Genomic DNA, 16299 nt, shown 5'->3' with positions numbered 1-16299 from the left:
GCGGTGAAACTGCAACGGGGCCCAGAGGGAAGGGGGGGCCCCTCACAACTAAAGGAGGCCCATGCACTTCAATAAATATTGTATATTTCCAGAGTCCAACTGACTCACTAGGAAACTGGTGAATGCCGATGGGCCCCCGAAACCAGTAAGAGGCCCTTCCTGTGCACCCCTGCAGCTCTGCTCTGCAGTTTGCTCTGCTCCTCCCGCGGCTAAGGGCGCGGGGGAGAAGATGCCAGGACTCTCCGCTCAGGAGAGGATGAAGGCCACAGCCAAAGAGGAGCTGATTCCTCAAGTTGTGTGTGTGGAGCTGATTCCTGCAGGAGTGGAGGGCAAAGTTGAGGGGGCAGCAGGAAGATGGAGTATGCATAGCTCCCCATCCACAGCAGGAGAGGAAGCGCAGGATAAACTACACAGTTCATCAGCAACTGATGAAAAAACAGAGAGGTGAGTATATACTTCTTGGAAGACCCCAAGAGGCGGGGGGAGATGTAGGAGGGGATCAGGGAGCGGGGGCCATGGTCAATTTTTGCACAGGGGCCCACTGCTCTCAGTGTCCGCCCTGGTGAAGGGCATCATACCGGTCACAGACAGGATCAATACATCCGTTGGGCATAACGGATAAAGACTTCATATTCATAACCCCGCCCTCACCACTGATTGACAGCTTTCTCTCTATGCACAATGTACACAGAAAGCTGTCAATAAGTGTGTGCAGAACTATACAGAGCTCCACATTCAGAGAACTTGAAGAACTGTGATTTTATGAAAACTAAAGCATGCAGCCCAGTAAGTGACACATCGCTGGAATAAGGGTCTCTGCATCTACAGCATACTGCTCTCAGATGGAGGAGCAAAAATCTGGTGACTTAACTGTTTCTATAGTATGTAAAAAAATTAAAAAAACACATAATTAGCACCATCATATTTGTAACAAGCTAAGCGATAAAAATATCATGTTATTTTACCTGTATGGAGATTTGAAAAAAATTATTATTTTTCAATCATAAACCTCCCAAAAAAATGCTAAAAAGCAACAAATAAAGGAATCACATGCACCCCAATACGGTACCAATGATAACTAGCAAAAACAAGCCAAAGGGAAAATAAGAGTTATACAGCAGCTCTCAGAATAGGGTGATACAAAAAATAGATTTTTTTTTTATTATTTTATTTTCTTGCACAAAAAACATTAAAAATACTATATAAACATATCATATGAACCCCAAAATGGTAAAAATACAAATTATATGGCCACGTCGATTTCAAAAGTAAACAGCTATGTCTTAGAATACGGTGAGGAAAAAGGGAAAAAAATTGCTTTGTCCTCAAGGCCTGAAATAGTGTTGTTCTTAAGTGGTTAATGCGGTGTTGTATATACCCTATTCCTATATATACATTGCTGCTTTCTTTTACCTTCATCCTTTGGACACAACATGCCCTTGACCCATCTTGACCCGCAAGCCCCCATTATAACTAACTATTCTGGAACTAGTGAGTGAATTGCAGGTCATTGCCTTTCATGTAAGTGGGAAGGATTAATATGACAAATAATATATTCCTTACGTAGAAGCCAACCTTGTCTTCAAAGCCGGGCCATAAACAATACACATTATTCCCGATTGTGTGCCGTTATAGAAGATCCATATCAAGAAGAGGATACAATAGGAAGATGATACAGACCCGCATTGTGCGTCCTTCAGGACGGTCTTATTAGTCACATCTCGGTAAGGAAGGTTTCTTTAGAAAACGATCAAACAGAAAAAAACTCTTATAAAATATAACTTTTAATAAGTGCATTTAAAAGTAAAAAACAAAAAAACACATTCAGAATTATTAATAGTGATGGGAGAGCGAGACTCTAAAGGCCCATTTACACGCAACGACATCACTAACGAGATGTCGTTGGGGTCACGGAGTTCGTGACGCACATCCGGCCTCGTTAGCGACGTCGTTGCGTGTGACACCTACGAGCGAGTGTTAACGATCAAAAATACTCACCTAATCGTTGATCATTGGCACGTCGTTCATTTTCATAATATCGTTGCTCGTTGTGGACGCAGGTTGTTCGTCGTACACATCGCTACGTGTGACACCCCAGAAACGACGAACAACACCGTACCTGCGTCCTCCGGCAACAAGGTGGGCATGTCTTACCTTCGGTTGCTCTCCGCCCCTTCTATTGTCTGCCTGCTGTGTGACGTCGCTATGACGCCGCATGAACCGCCCCCTGAGAAAAGAGGCAGTTTGCCGGTCACAGCGACATCGATAAGCAGGTATGTGTCACGGGGACTAACGATATTGTGCACCACGGGCAGCGATTTGCCCATGACACACAAACGACGGTGGCGGGTGCGATCGGCAGCGACATCGCTAGCGATGTCGCTGTGTGTAAAGCAGTGTTAAGGGAAAAATATCCAGAGGTAGAAAAATCAATAATCAATCAATCAACAATAAAAAAAAATCAATTAATCAATGCAAATGAATTTGGTGATAGATATGGGGCAATAATAACCCTGTTATGCCCTAGTGTTCCCTACCTAGCAAAGGAGGGTATGACACCTTAAAGGTTGTGGTGCCTTTCACAGGGTATGTAATGACAGGACTGTCCCTCAGACTTGAGACCCTGCACTCTCCCTTATCTCGGAGGTAGGCTTGATTGTAGCCAGGTCTGAGCCCCCAGCGTGACCCTGACTTCTGTCTGAGCCCTAATCTTACTCCCCCTCTCCCCCACTCTTGGGGTGGGCTGGAAAAAAAAAAAAAAACCCCTTCAAAATGACACTGACAAGAGAGAATGGAAACTTGTACACAGCACTCAAAACACACAGGAGAGACAATATGTGTACTGGGGATCAACAAAAAGGGGAGGAAGTAACGCACAACAGGGGAACACTCACACCACTCAACAGTACAACACGGATCACCATAAACAGGAAAAGCACCAAGACTGGGATCGCTGGAGCTCATGCTCAAGCTATCATCGGCGCATACTGGAAGAAAGCTGTGTGTGACCCTTGTTGTTATCTACTGTAGCTCTTCGGCTTTGCAATTCTTTAGAAAACGACAGTCACTTCCATAATGGAGCCTGCAGGTCCGTGTGCATCTCAAGTGTAAAAGAAGATCTCACGTAAAGCTTTATTATTAGCCCAGGGGATACGTAATTATAAACTCACAAGGAGGTCACTGGCTTCAACTAGTTCATTAGGAATTTTTAGGAGCGACTGTGCCCAGACACGAGACCTAATTAGTCTCCTTCCACAAAGGAATACTAATTCTCCTTTTATAATTCATCGACTTGTTCCTGTAAATTGCACTTATGATAAGATCTTGAGGAGCTTCCGCATCCTTCACAGAAGATCGGAGATGTTATGAATTATTGACCTTGTGCCGTGTCCTCTTATGAAATAATGATGACACAACTTTTTATGTCCATATGATCCTATATGCATCTTTATATCTTCAACCTGTTGAAATGAAGGAATTTATTTAGACTACATTTTTCAGGAAGAAATTTTCTTTTTACTTAAAGGGAACCTGTCAGGTGCAATATGCACCCGGAACCAGGAGCAGTTCTGGGTGTATATGGTTAATCCCTGCCTAACCGTCCCTGTATACACTAGCATAGATAAAGAGATCTATAGAAAAAGTATTTCTAAAGATCCTTTATGATCTGCTAATGAGCGCAGGGACTAGTCACAAGGGCGTTATTTAAACCAACTACTCTGCCCTCTTAGCATGTAAGCATACCCACAGGGGTGTGCTAATGTGGCGCCCTGGACTAGCCAGGTCGTCACAGGTACTACAACACAACACCCCACACCCCGAGATAGGCACACCAGTCAGACACAAATCCTTGTTGACTCCCTCCAGGGGCTGATGTCCACACCAGGTGGGGTGGAGCCAGGCGGTTGGCCCCACCCACGGAGGAGTTCACAGTCCTGGAGGCGGGAAAGGAAGTCAGATAGAGTTTAGGAGTAAAGGAGTGAAGGAGTAAACTGACCGTGTCCGGGTATGTGGCCCGGACACTGACAGCAAGGTTGGCAGACGGTGGTGGCCGTCTGCAGGAGAGGCGGATCGACGTGGAACCGTAGGACCAGGGACGGGCGGTAGCCCGCCTGTACCGAACCGGGGTGCGAAGAGAAGCCAGCACAAACCGGCAGGGCCTGCGGACCCCGACCAGGCTTGGAGTCGCCGTTAAACAGGTCAAATCCGTTAGTGACCGGAACCCCAGGGGTTTCCAAGCAGCTAAGACCCGATTGAAGGCAACCATCCAAACAGCGAAAGGGAAATACAGCTACCGCCACAGCTAGGATTCCCAGGGCCAGAGCCTGCGGGCAAAAGGGCTCCTCCGGCATATATCCACGCTGGGGAGCGGGTTACCGGTGGGAAGCCATCGGGACCGAAGTTACACAAAAGTTGCAGGGAAAGGCAGCCACCACCAACCGTCCGGGAGAAAACACAGCAGCCGTCTGCAGGACCCGTCCATCCGGCCGTTTGTTTTACCGGAGACTCCGCATCTGTTCTTGGCTGAGTGAGTACCACCGTGCCATCCGGCACCGCGCTGCCCCCGCGACCCTGCACCTCACCATCCGTACCTCCCCGTCCCACATCACCGGGCCCCGGGACCATCAACCCCCTACCCACGGAGGGGGGGAAACATCTCAGCTGCTCCCTAACAACGCTCCCGGGATCCCCGTCACCAGCAGCGGTGGTGCCCACCTTCACCACAAACCATGGGTGGCGTCACGGACCAAATCCCCAAACCAAACCACCCCCTTTCACTCATGGGCGAGGAGCGCCGCTAGAGTCCCCGGATCCGGCCCACCGCTCGAGCCACCGAGCAGCAGCAGCAGCGCCGGACCCGAGCGCCAGCGAGAGCGCAGCAGCGACGGCTCCCTCCCCGCCCGCGACACTAACATACTATTCAATGCCCAGCGTTATCGGTGGTGACGCGTATACCTTTGTTCATTGTCACCTTATTAAGATGCCGAGGTTTAGAGTCAGGCGCGCATGATCAGAATGCCCGGCACTTCCGGTCATGCGCACTATGAAGCCGGGTGTATGCATCTCGACTTCAGAGAGGTCTAGTGCGCATGATCAGACATTCAGATCATGCGCACTGACCCTAAACCCAGCATCTTAATGAGGTGACAATGGACACAGGTACACGCTTCACCGCTGATGACTCTGGGCAATGGGCACTGAATCGCATGTTAGCACACCCCTGTGGGTGTGCTAACATGCTAAGACGGCAGACTAGTCGGGGGAAGTAACACCCTTTCCACTAGTCCCTGTGCTCATTAGCATATCATAAAGGATCTTTAGAAATACTTTTTCTAAATATCTCTTTATCTATGCTACTAGATACAGGGACAGTTAGGCAGGGATTAGCAATATGTACCTAGAACTGCTCGTGGTTGTGAGTGCATATTACACTTGACAGGTTCCCTTTAAAGGGCTATCGTTATTTAATTAGGGCTCATTCAGATGAACTTGCTTTTGGCCCATGTGTTATTTGTGAAAAAAAACGGACAGCCCTCGTACCAATGTTATTCAATGAGACAGATGACCGATATTTTTCACTTACAGAATTTGTGTTGAAAAAAAATTGCAGCAAACACAATTTTATTCTGAAATCGGATGAGACTATGGGTGCGAGTAAAAAGTCAGATGTCACTGTTTAGCAACCAATTATTATGGATACATTGCAATTCTGTAATATAGGAAACTGTAAATGCTTAATAGCTGCAACTGTAAAAAAAAAAGCAAAAAAAAAAAAACAGATTGCACATGGATGACAGATGAGAAAAAAAATCATCCCACATTTCTGCATGAAAATCGGATTTATTTTATATATTGTCATGTGATCCCAGGCTTAGGTTAAGTTCACGCACCAATTTGGAAAAAAAACCAGACTATTTTTCACTTATAGCCTATTTGCACACATTGAGTATTTGGTTACAGAAATTTCTGCACCATTTCTGCATCTCTTGGCAGGAAAAATGCAGTGAAAAAAGCCCAAGTTTTACCTAATTTTTTAGGTGTTTTTTCATTTTTCAAATTGAAGTCAATAGGTGGAAAAAAACACTGCAAAAATGCTGAAAAAGTTGAAAAATAATGCTGCACATTATTTCCTGCACCAAATCTGCAAGGAGAAAAAACTGCACTCAAAAACACATCAAAACTGCGATAAAAAAGCAAAGTGTGAACACAGCAACATTGTCCTTCGTGTGGCAATCACTTTCACACAATAAATTAATACAAATTAACTAGACCAAATAAAGTTTTCTATGTTAAAGGATTGCAATGTGTCCAAAAAAAGAGGATGTGAGACCATGCTCCGTGTGGAATCCATTTTTTTTTCATCCATAGACTTGAATAGGCAAGTCAACCAGCATACAGAAAAAATAGTGCTGAGTCAGTAGGAAAAAAACCAGTTATCTAAACAGCAAAAAATCAATAACATTTGTTCTAGTGATGTCAGAGTTTTCTATTTTTTTTACCTGTGCTCTACTCCCAGATTTTTCTAATTATGCATAAAGTTAAACCAGGAGACCATAGTTGTAAGCTACAGTGGGGGCGTGTTTTTCTTTCATTGTGTGTTGCTGCCTGCTTATGATTGGGCGACTTGATAGAGGGTGAAGAAGAACACGCCCCCATCTGATAACACCCACTTGGACTTAACAAGAATGAACTAATTTGGTGCCAGATACTTTGATTGCTAATATCTCTGCAAGGGAGAGGTGAGATTAAAAAAAAGGTTTATTTCATCCTTCAGCCACAGAAAAATGTGGTCCTCTTTTAAGGGAATCTGTCTCTAGTTTTTGCCACCTAATTTGAGAGCAGCATGACGTAGACAAAGAGACCACAATTCAGCGATGTGTCAATTACTGGGCTTCTTGCTGTACTTTGAATAAAATCACTGTTTTAACAACAGGAGACTATCATGCCCAGTAGCCCAGTCCCTCCCCCACTCACCATTTCTACCTATGCACAGTGTACATAGAAAGTTGTCAATCAGTGGTGTAGGTGTGGTTATACAGAGTTCAGGATTCAGAGAACTGGTAGATCTAGCAGGTAAAACAGTTTTTAATCAAAACTGCATTAAGCAGTTCAGCAAGTGATCTACATCATGCTGGTCTCCGATAGGTTAATAAAAAACCTGGTGACAGATTCCCTTTAAGCTGGTGTAGCTATTCTTGTATACTTCCCCTAAATACATGCACGCTCAGCGCAGCCGAGCATGCGCGTGCTCTCAAAAGGGAGAGGGGAGTAATACGTTGCCAGATACTTTACGTCAGCTTATCTGCTTTTAAGTATCTGGCTTGTAAAAGTTTAACAAACAGCCCCCTACCTTTTACAGACTTCTGTTATCCGAAAAGAGTAGGGCTTCATCATGCACAGCAATGAAAAGGTCCTGACAAAATCTGCAAATTTGGACAAAATTCATTTAGTGTGAATGGCCAACACTTATAGCGGTGAGACTGAAGTCACAATATGGGTTCGCTCAGATTGCACTCGGCGTATTAATACAGAAATGTGAGCAAACCCTAAAATTCAGGTCTTTATGGTCCACAAAAATTCAACCTAGCAGATTAGATACAAGTGCATCTCAATAAATTAGAATATCATTGAAAAGTTAATTTATTTCAGTAATTCAATACAAAAAAGGAAACACATATATTATATAGAGTCATTACACACAGAGGGATCTATTTAAAGTGTTTATTTCTGTTAATGTTGATGATTATGGCTTACAGCCAATGAGAACCCAAAAGTCATTATCTCAGAAAATTGGAATAATTACCACAAAACACCTGCAAAGGCTTCCTAAGCGTTTAAAATGGTCCCTTAGTCTGGTTCAGTAGGCCACACAATCATGGGGAAGACTGCTGACTTGACAAATGTCCAGAAGGCAGTCATTGAAGGAGGGTAAGCCACAAAAGGAAAATTGCTAAAGAAGCTGGCTGTTCACGGACTGATGTATCCTAGCATATTAATGGAAAGTTGAGTAGAAGGAAAAAGTGTGGTAGAAAAGGGAGCAACCGGGATAAGTGGAGGCTTGATAGCAATGTTCAGAAAAGGCCATTCAAAATTTTTGGGAGATTCACAAGGAGAGGACTGCTGTTGGAGTCAGTGCTTCAAGAGCCACAACACACAAATGTATCCAGGACATGGGCTACAACTGTCGAATTTCTTGAGTAAAGTCACTGATGACCAATAGACAACGCCAGAAACATCTTACCTCAGCCAGGAAGAAAAATAACTGGACTGCTGCTCAGTGGTCCAAGGTGTTGTTTTCAGATGAAAGTAAATTTTGCATTTCATTTGGAAATCGTGGTCCCAGAGTCTGGAGGAAGAGTGGAGAGGCCACAATACAAACTGCTGGAAGTCTAGTGTGAAGTTTCCACAATCAGTGATGGTTTGGGGTGCTGTCATCTGCTGGTTTGTGGTGGCTCTTGAAACACTGACTCTAGCAGCAGTCCACTCCTTGTGAATCTCCCCAAAATTTTTAATGGCCTTTTTTTAACAATCCTATCAAGGCTGCAGTTATCCCGGTTGCTTGTGCACCTTTTTCTACCACCCTTTTTCCTTCCACTCAACCTTCCATTAATATGCTTGATACATCACACTGTGGATGCCAAGCTTCTTTAGCAATGACCTTTTGTGGCTAATGTGACGCCGCAGACTAGTCGGGTCGTCCCAGGTAGTCACACACAACATCACACCCCCTCCCGGTTAGGTGACATCAGTCAAACTAAAAACCTTGTCACCACCCTCCAGGTTTCATGTCCACACCAGGGGGGTGGAGCCAGTCCGTTGGCTCCGCCCACTGAGGAGTTCACAGGCCTGGAGGCAGGAAAACACACAGTCTAGAGAAGTCGAGTTGAAGTGCAAGTGTAGAGCAGTCAAGTTCACGGGCAGTCCTGTGTCCAGGCTGCCAAAAGACTACCAGGTGGCTGGGTCGAAGCCCAGTCACCATTGGCAAGGAGGCAGACGGCGGTGGCCGTCTGCAGGAGACCAGGAAGATGACCGGTGGAACCGTAAGGGACCGGGACAGGGTAGTGGCCCACCAGAACCGAACCGAGATGCCAACTGGATACCGGAGCACCAGGCAGGGTACTCAGACCCAGTACAAAGCCCTGAACCGACAGGGCCGAGTCGAATCAACTGATTGCGGACTGGACTTAAGGACCTATCCCACACAAGTCCCGTTAGAAGACAACAGCCCAACCATATAGGGTAAAGCCACCACCAAGGCATAGAGACCCAAAGGGCCAGCGTCTGTGGGCAAACGGGCTCCTACGGCATATACAAGTCGGGGAGCGGACTACCGGTGTCTAGGCATAGGAGTCAAACATTTACATACAGAGGTGCAGGAGAAAGGCGGAAGCCACCAACCTATTCTCGGAGAAGCTGCAGCCGGCTGCGGGCCCTGTTCATCACTCCGTTTGGTTTACCAGAGACTCCAGTGTCTTGTGTCAGAGTGAGTACACCAGTGCCACCAGGCACCGCACCTCACTGCACCGCAACACTTCACCCTGCACCCCGGCCCTCGCCTATCGGGCCCCGGGACCAACACCCCCTACCCACGGAGGGGTCAACACCTAGCTGCGCCATTACACCGCTCCCGGGAGCCCCCATACCTTCACCGCAGCGGTGGTGTCTACAATTACCACAACCCGTGGGTGGCGTCACAAACTAACATCCCAAATCAAACCACCGCGGCCCCGGCCGTGGAACTCCTCACCCAAGTCCCCACGTGTAGCGCCAACTCCTTTGCAGAGCGACGTGACCCCCGGGTCCGTGAGAGGCTCGAGCCACCACCCGCAGTATGAGCACGGATCTGAGCGGCTCGGCGGTCGCAGCCGAGCCCGCGGGGCGCTACACTTACCCTCCTTGTGGAGTGTGTCAATGACTTCTGGACATCTGTCAAGTCAGCAGTCTTCTCCATGATTGTGTAGCCTACTGAACCAGACTAAGGGCGGCTTTGCACACTACGACATCGCAGGTGCGATGTCGGTGGGGTCAAATCGAAAGTGACGCACATCCGGCGTCACTTGCGATGTCGTAGTGTGTAAATCCTAGATGATACGATAAACGAGCGCAAAAGTGTCGTTATTGTATCATCGTTGCAAGCTCCGACTTTTCCATAATTTTGCTGCAGCGATGGTACGATGCTGTTCCTTGTTCCTGCGGCAACACACATCGCTGTGTGTTACGCCACAGGAGCGAGGAACTTCACCTTACCTGCCGCCGGCGGCACTACGGAAAGAAGGAGGTGGGCGGGATGTTTACATCCTGCTCATCTCCGCCCCTCCGCCGCTATTGGCCGCCTGCCGTGTGATGTCGCTGTGACGCCGCACGACCCGCCCCCTTAGGAAGGAGGCGGGTCGCCGGCCAGAGCGACGGTCGCAGGGCAGGTGAATGCATGTGAAGCTGGCGTAGCGATAATTTTCGCTACGCCAGCTATCACAAGATATCGTACCTGCGACGGGGGCGGGGACAATCGCGTGCGACATCGCAGCATCGGCTTGCGATGTCGCAACGTGCAAAGCCCGCCTAAGATACCATTTTAAGCGCTTAGAAAGTCTTTGCAGTTATTTTGTGGTAATTATTCTAATTTTCGGAGATAATGACTTTTGGGTTTTCATTGCTTATAAGCCATTATCATCAACCTTAACAGAAATAAACACTTGAAATAGATCACTCGGTTTGTACTAATAATATTTATTCACTTGTTGTGGAGAGCCATAAGATGAAATACTTGATTAACCTCTGGACATAGAGCACTGTGAGAAGTGTGTTCAATTAAATCAATTCTCTATACATAAGCCAGTCACTTTTCAGAGGAAGCCAAGATGGCCCCCGATGACATCACAGACCCTACCATCAGCATGGATCCACCAGATGACGTCCCTCCCATCACCATCACCATGGACTGATCCACTGAAGTCAGACCCGCCCATCAACAGTAACACAGATCTCCCCCATTGGCTAGCCCATGAACTGTCCCACTAAATGGGCATATCTGAACTTGTGTACGCCCCTAGCCTATATCAGAGACCGCACGGGTTCTCCTGGGTTTTTTTGGCTGCCATTTTTACTGTGACCAAGAAGAGATTTCATATCCGACTGTGTCTGGTGTGAATTCTTTATGCATGCACTTGGTCTATACCAATTAGGCCAGGCAGTAGGCAACTAGTGATCTCTAGTTAAGAGTTCCCCCCAACACACTTATATAGCGCTATTAATTCCACAGCGCTTAACACACATTGGCAACACTGTCCCCATTGGGGCTCACTATCTAAATTCCCTATCTGCATGTATGTTTGGAGTGTGGGAGGAAAGCCACGCAAACACAGGGAGAACATACAAACTCCTTGCAGATATTGTCCTTGTTAAGATTTGATCCCTGGACCCCAGCGCTGCAAGACTGCAGTGCTAACCACTGAGCCACCCATAATAACTCTATATAATATATGTGTTTAACTTTTTGTATTGAATTACTGAAATTAATTAACTTTTTGATGATATTCTAATTTATTGAGATGCACAAGTATGTGGTCACTGGATACATACATTAAATTACATTTCCTAATGCCTAAGGGGCACTTTGCACACTACGACATCGCAAGCCGATGGTAGCGATGCTGAGCGCGATAGTCCCCAACCCCGTCGCAGCTGCGATATCTTGTGATAGCTGTCGTAGCAAACATTATCACTACGGCAGCTTCACATGCACTTACCTGCCCTGCGACGTCGCTCTGGCTGGCGAACCTCCTCCTTCCTAAGGGGCGGGTCGTGCGGTGTCACAGCGACATCACATGGCATCGGCCAATAGAAGCGGAGGGGCGGAGATGAGCGGGACGTAAACATCCCGCCCACCTCTGTCCTTCCGCATTGCAGCCGGGACGCAGGTAGGAGATGTTCCTCGCTCCTGCGGCTTCACACACAGCACACATGCCGCAGGAACGAGAAACAACATCGTAACATCGGTCCTTCCGAAATTATGGAAATGCCCGACACTACACCGATCATACGATTTTGACGCTTTTGCGCTCGTAAATCGTAGTAAAAAGGATTCACATACTCTGATGTCGACAGCGACGCCGGATGTGCGTCACTTTCGATTTGACCCCACCGACATCGCCCCTTAGTCCTATGGATTTACCAAGACAGAAACATCTAACGATTTATAGATGTGCAGTATGCAAAATAAAAAAAATCATATCTCCCTGTACCAATATCCAGAAAGGAAGATTGTCCTACTTTATAATGCCAAGGACTCAAAATAGGTCACTTCTCATTCTGCCTTCATGGGACATTAAAAATGTAATTTGTTCTGCTCCTTGTCACATTGGAACACTCTGCCACGGTTCATCTTGACTTAAATTAACGCTTTCTCTCATTAAGGAAGTCTCCAACGGAGGAAATCTATGGCAGCCACCCAAACGACCTTGTGTAAACAGCTTATCCACCTAATTGACTTCATTAAGCTAATGTATTGCAGTTAAGAATTACCAGCTTAGTATTTTGTTGCAATTATTTTATTTCTGATGGAGGTAATTATTAATCATGGAATTCTGTTATCTAAGTTTATCAGCAGGTAAGAGTCCGAGACCAGTAGAGATGTTCAGTAATCTACACTAGGTATACCTGTGGAAACAGAGAATGTGGGATATATCTATATATTGGTGGTCATTGGATCGATCAGATTTCCTGGACAGTTCATAAAAAAGGCATTGAGATGAGTTGAAGCTAAAAGAATAGAAAGGTATGGGACTCAGACATCTCCATCATTAGGGGTAATCCTGGACACAGGAATAACCTAAGGACCCCTAGCTTAAAGGGAACCTGTCACCAGATTTGGGGACTATAAGCTGTGGCCACCACCAGTGGACTCTTATATACAGCAGTCTAACTTGCTGTATATAAGAGCCCAGGCCGCTGTGTAGAACATTAAAATCACTTTATAATACTTACCTAAATGGTCGCTACGGTGGAGTTGGGTCATATGGGCATCTCCGTTCTCCGGTGCCGGCGTCTCCTCTTTCGACCATCTTTGTCGTCCTTCTTCTGAAGCATAATGCATCCTACGTCATCCGCACTCGCCGGCTTTGAGGTCCTGCACTCGGGACCGGCGAGTGTGTATGACGTAGGATGCATCATGCACACAGGCTTCAGTAGGAGGACGATGATGTCCGAAAGAGGAGGCGCCGTCACAGGAGAACAGAGACATCCGTATGGCCCAACTCTACCGCAACGACTGTTTAGGTAAGTATTATAAAGTGATTTTTCCGTTCTACACAGCGGCCTTGGCTCTTATATACAGCATGTTAGAATGCTGTATATAAGAGCCCACTGGTGGTGGCCGCAGCTTATAGTCAACAAATCTGGTGACAGGTTCCCTTTAAGGCATCCTTGATTTTCTTGATACTGAGCAAACTTATACAGATTTTTTTACTTTAATTATCATCATTTTACAGTTCATAGTGAACACGGCTGATGTCTTCATATTAGCATTATGGGCTGTAGACATTGAACACCTATAATTATAATGATTTATTATGGTTTTCCAATGTGTTCGCAATAAAAGGGCATTGAGATGAATTGTAGGTAGGAAACTAGAAAGGTGTGGGACTCAGGCATCTCTACCATTAGAGGTAATCCTGGGGACAGGGATAGCCTAGGGACCCCTAGCTTAAGGCATCCTTGATTTTGTTGAGGCTGAGGAAACTTATACAGATTTTTTTTTGCTGTAATTAATTATCATCATTTTACAGTTCATAGTGAAAGCGGCTGATGTTTTCATATCAGAATTATGGGCTGTAGAGTAGACATCAAACCCCTATAATTATAATGATCTATTATGGTTTTCCAATGTGTCCGTAAAAAATATTCAGTACGTGACTTTTTGATAAGCCGTCCAGAAATAAAAAAAAGTCAAGATGACAACCCTGGTCATAGGCAAGAAGATAATGTTGTTGACCTGAGTCAGATAAGGCGGAGCAAGCTCCGGGTGGATTTAGAGGGATTTAATGGCCGTTGGTACCTAAGAGCTGGGCGGCAGTGCCGGTAAGGACGAGCCAACACAGTCTCCAGAGATGACTTGACAGAACTATGGTCCCGACGGATCTGCTCTATGTGAGTGTGTTGCGCCTATTTCAACCCCAAGTGAAACCCGCCCCCCATGTGACTGGCTTCAGTGACCGGGGAAGTCCGATGTGTCGTCATGGCCATCCCCCTGCCTACCCTGAGCCATCCCACCCTGTCTGAAGGCTCCTAAGCTGTATGTAGTGTGTGAATGTGGAGCACCGGCGATTAATCCCCTCCTTACCTGAGATAGATACCGTACATTAATTGAGGTGCAGTACCCTGTGGCGACCAGAGCCTCAGGGGCGCCACACTTACTCCTCCCAACCATCTCTTTCTCCTTGGTAACCCTCTATTAAACTCTCTGTGTTCCTTATTCTAACTCTTCTGGCTAACTAAACTACTCCTCTCATTCTCCACCTGCTGCTTGTTCCCTAGTTCCACTTAACCCTATCTTATCACTTCTACTACACCTATCCTTACCCTACTTCTATACGTGGCTATGTACTACATCTCCTACCAAACACAGCACAAGAGACCAGTGCATGTTATACACAATATTTACAACATATAAACACATACATTTTCCTCACTACTTAATCCATACCAGTGGTGACCGCTGAGTGGAGCCAAACAATGAGCCCGTTCGGCACTGCTACATCTCATCTTTACTGTTATACATACAATGCTTATTTACCCCAGCTCTTCATAGGAGAGGGCGCTATTCGCCATCCTCTTACATTATAGTCAGAATAATATAGTACTTATCTCCCAGGTCTATAAACACTTAATCGTGTGATAACCAACATACCCAATCCTTCGTCTACATGACTCCAGCCATTGAAGAATTATTGTGCTGATCCCATTTTAGACCAAAATGGTGGGTTTGGCTAACATTGATCTAATGAGCCTGGCTAGCATTAACTAGCCTTTATCATAGTAAGATGTGGAGGTCATCGCGTGAAGTGCAGAGAAGGCTAGATGCAATATCCGATATGGACTTTGACCATGCACATCAGAATGCAATATTAAAACATTGTACAAATGGCATAATGAAGAAGTCCTCTCCATGGGCTAGGTCATAAATATCTGATCTGTGGTGGTCTGAATGCCGGATTCCCGAGCAATCAATTCAAATGAATGTAACAGAGCTGCAGTCCCGGATGTCCAACCCCCACAAATTAGATAACAATTGCCTATCCTAATGAAGGCCATCAATACATCTCAGAAAAGCCTCTTGATAAATCACCGCAAAATCAATTCGTAAAACATGAAGGTCAACCTAAAGAAAAGTGTGCAGTGATCCCAATGCCTTTGTGTATATGGAACTAAATGCTATTATGAGGATTGAGCTTTTTCTCAGTTGTATATCCTTTAAACATATTAAAGGGGGGGGGGGGGTGCTGACGTTTTATGTGACTATTCATATCAAACAAGTTGTGACGACATGGACTCTCATGGGTTAAAGTTTCTTAAAATCCAGCCAGACAGCATGATAGATTGTCTACAGACGGGGGAGAAGTCCCTCATTGTTTTTACAAGACTCTTGTTGACTCAATGTAATTGTGTTGGCCACTGAAAGCCAGACGTATTGTTCTCCAGACATTTCCAGTAACCATTGTATTGTAGTTGTGTATTGATAATGTAATTACCTTAGTAGCCATTGTCTAGTCGGTGACTTGCCGACTCCATGTAGATATACTGAGTCTTTCTATGCACATCATTTAAATGAACATTATCCATGCAGCTTGAAATTCATCCAATGGGAGAAGCAATCTTGTTCAACCAATCGATGAGGACGCAGTGTATCCTAAGGAAAAGTTATGGCTATAAAAGGGACTTCTTTAAGCCACCAGGTTGATGAAGGTTGATGGATGCTGATGGATCCAGTCTAAGCTCTCAGGAGCTGACTAGAGGATCAGGATATCTTATGGCTTCAATCTAGGGGCTCCAGTTCCGGTTGGAGACCATATCCACAGCCTAGGGATTTCGACTCCGGCTGCCAGGATTTTAACATCAAACCAGGACTACCTAAGGAGGACACTCAGGTTGGGACAGTTCAGTCACCTGTTACAGACTTTGCAGACCTCAGACAGCTTGGAACCTGTGAGGCATGGACATTCTAAATCCCTGGTGAGCCAACGGAAGGGTGAGACTCTGTTGCCTGTTACATTTGTGTGTTTTGCTGGTTATGTGTTATGTGCC

At 45.9% G+C, this 16299-nt stretch overlaps 1 protein-coding gene across 3 annotated transcripts in view; it reads right to left on the bottom strand.

Moving 5' to 3' along the window:
• The window catches only part of SHISAL2A (shisa like 2A), a 104015-nt gene that overhangs the window by 46374 nt on the left and 41342 nt on the right, over nt 1-16299 (bottom strand). Inside the window, exons 3-4 of one of the 3 annotated variants that reach the window (XR_012725045.1) lie at nt 7352-7424; nt 3379-3461 (exon numbers count right to left, since the gene is read on the bottom strand). The exons of the other annotated variants lie outside the window; for them this stretch is intronic. The gene's annotated coding sequence lies outside the window, so the exon portion shown is untranslated. The remainder of the gene's footprint in view (nt 1-3378; nt 3462-7351; nt 7425-16299) is intronic. 3 annotated transcript variants of the gene reach the window in all.

This window comes from Anomaloglossus baeobatrachus, chromosome 8 (assembly GCF_048569485.1).
Source record: "Anomaloglossus baeobatrachus isolate aAnoBae1 chromosome 8, aAnoBae1.hap1, whole genome shotgun sequence".
Lineage (NCBI taxonomy): Eukaryota > Metazoa > Chordata > Amphibia > Anura > Aromobatidae > Anomaloglossus > Anomaloglossus baeobatrachus.
This window is presented reverse-complemented; position numbering and strand designations above follow the sequence as displayed.